Consider the following 2,770-nt stretch of genomic DNA (forward strand, 5'->3'; position numbering starts at 1 on the left):
TCAAATTTCATTCAGTGGTATGACAGGAGTTGCAGAGAGAGATGGGTACCCCAAAGCGTAACAGACTGACGGACGGACAGACAGACGGACGTAGAGACGGACATCCCGATTACTATATACCCTTCCGCTTTTCAAACTGGGGCTATAATAAACTATGGTAGCTAAATAAGTAACGGGTACGGAGAGTTGCAAGACCATTGTTACGGGACATGAAAGTTTGAATGAAAGGTATACCTAACATTTTATCATTGCTCTGTAAACAAAAAGAGACGAAGCAATACATCAATTCATAAGATCTCTGAATTTTGGAATTATGTCATATTGTTTGCTAGAGATAATCTTGTTTTCTCCACAGTATGCTTTCGTTTATCTGACATTTTATTCTAATCTAGGCTAAACAAAATTTTACTATTACAGATTGAACTCTTCCTGAGCAAGAAGCAAATTGTTAAAAAGTTTACCTTGACCTTTGCACCTGATCACGTGATACATCTTTGCAGTTTATGTACATATACTGTGTTCACCCTGATAAGAATAATGATAGGCAAATAACTAAAACTTATTGAGTTGCTGTTAATGCAAAAATACCATTATCAAAATCAGATATTTTTTGAATTTATATAAAATTGAATAATTATAAAACTTAAAAGAAAAATAAAAGTGCATGCTTCTTCGACATCTCAAAAGTAAATAAAAAAGTACATGTATTTGATGAGGTTAACATTTTAAAGCTAATAATTATTTTCTTTAATTTGCATACACAAAAGTACATTACATATTTTGTAGAAGTATCAAATGAATATATATTTTTCTTCCTTTCATCTTGAATGTCTTTTGTATAAATGTAAAGTTTAACCTAGACGCAGGTACAAAAACTTCTATGTCATGTCTGATAATTGATTTAAATATGTAAAATTGAGTTTTGTTGCCTGCAATAAGCTTGGTAAGTTCTATTTAGCCGTATAGAATAAACTTATGACTTAAAAAGAAAACTACACGCTTTTCGCTGCTGCAGAAATTATTCTTATAACATGAATCTAATCAATGACAAACATTTCAAGAATACCTGTTCAGTATCCATCCTTAAGTTTTTCAATTGTTCTAAATTAAATCTCATATAGTTCCACTGAAAACCGTTAACTATTCCTGCCAATTGTCTTTATTTAAGAGTAGGTATATGAAAAAACATTTGCAAAAGTAAAGATAAGTGTTTACATTTAAAAGAAATAAGCCCCTTCATTTTTCTTTAATCATGTTAAAATTACTGAGAACAAACGAGAAAACAAGAAGTTGTAAATAATATTTTGAACTTTATCAACAAAAGATGCGTTTCAATCTGAATGTCTTTAAAACTATAACTATAAAGTACAAATCTACAATACAAGTTTTATTAAATAATTCGCTTTGTTCGGTAAATATGTATGAGATGTTTAGGAAAAAAATTAGATGACAGATGTCAGACTTGCGACTTCACATATTAATATTTTTGATGAAACTCATAAATATCTAGCATATAAAAATGATGACAGAGAGATTTTTGACACCAACTGGAATTAGTGGAATCAATTGTTTTCATAAAATGATATAAAATGAAATAGTGTTATTATTGTATAGGAATTATTATGCCATCTCTCTCTCTCTCTCTCTCCCTCCCCTTCCTTCCCTTCCCTCCTCTCTCTCTCTCTCTCTCTCTCTCTCTCTCTCTCTCTCTCTCTCTCTCTCTCTCTCTCTCTCTCTCTCTCTCTCTCTCTCTCTCTCTCTCTCTCTCAAAACCCAATCTGTAATATAATAAAATGAGTATTGTGATTTATGATACAGATTGTGTAGAATAAATAAAGAATTAAAAAAAAAAGATCTGGCGAATATTGTTATTGTGAAAAAAAATATTAACTATCTGTTTATCCCGAAAACCTCTTTATACTTCAGGGGATGCGGGTTTGGACGCTGTGATGAAGAAATTTAATGTAGTGGATTCCTGATTCTGGGTCCTTCCTCTAGTAAACTTTTCGATTTTTTTGCAAACAATTTGCTTTCTAAACTCTTCCAGAAATTAAACTCTCACCCCGAATACGAATTTAAACAACAATACCACTAATATTTAAGAAAATTGCATATAAATCTGTCTTTGTGCCTTTGCTTTTCCTCGCTCTCGCCAGACCTTCGCTGTTTTTGTCAAGTGCATCTTATGGTAATTTTTGTTTTGAGGATTTTAAGCAATAGATCCAAGTTCCATTATCTGTTTAATATAAAAAATATTAAAAAACTTGGATAACTCCAATTACTGATAAACAGTATATATTTGAAAATAGTAAGACATTTGTTGCTTATTTCCTCATACAGTTAACTTGTGGAATTCTCTCCCACACTCAGTGGTGGCAGCGGCCTCTTTGGACCAGTTCAGAACTCTGGTCCCAAGCTATGTCCCATAACTCTTATATTTATAAAAACAAGTAGATCACAATGTAAATACACATTTTTCATGCACAATTTTGTAAATTGTTTTACATTGCACTAGGTTTATTTATACCTTCTATGGCACTTAGTTGTTTTTTTTTCTTTTTTCACATACGTTTTATAATTAAAATTTAGAGGTCCATTTGCGCAGGGCTAGCGTATAATCATCAGGGTTGATGGAACGCTGTAATATGTAGATGTAGATGTGTCGTTTTCACTCATTTTACAAAATATAGGATGACCTTTGAGTACTGAGCTTTTTTTTTCACCGTCTAACATTTCTTTAAAAAAGTGTAAAATACCCCCGATGTGATGT

Source organism: Saccostrea cucullata, unplaced genomic scaffold (genome assembly GCF_032062105.1).
Source record: "Saccostrea cucullata isolate Sc308-1 unplaced genomic scaffold, CSIRO_AGI_Scuc_v1 ctg5017, whole genome shotgun sequence".
Taxonomy (NCBI): domain Eukaryota; kingdom Metazoa; phylum Mollusca; class Bivalvia; order Ostreida; family Ostreidae; genus Saccostrea; species Saccostrea cuccullata.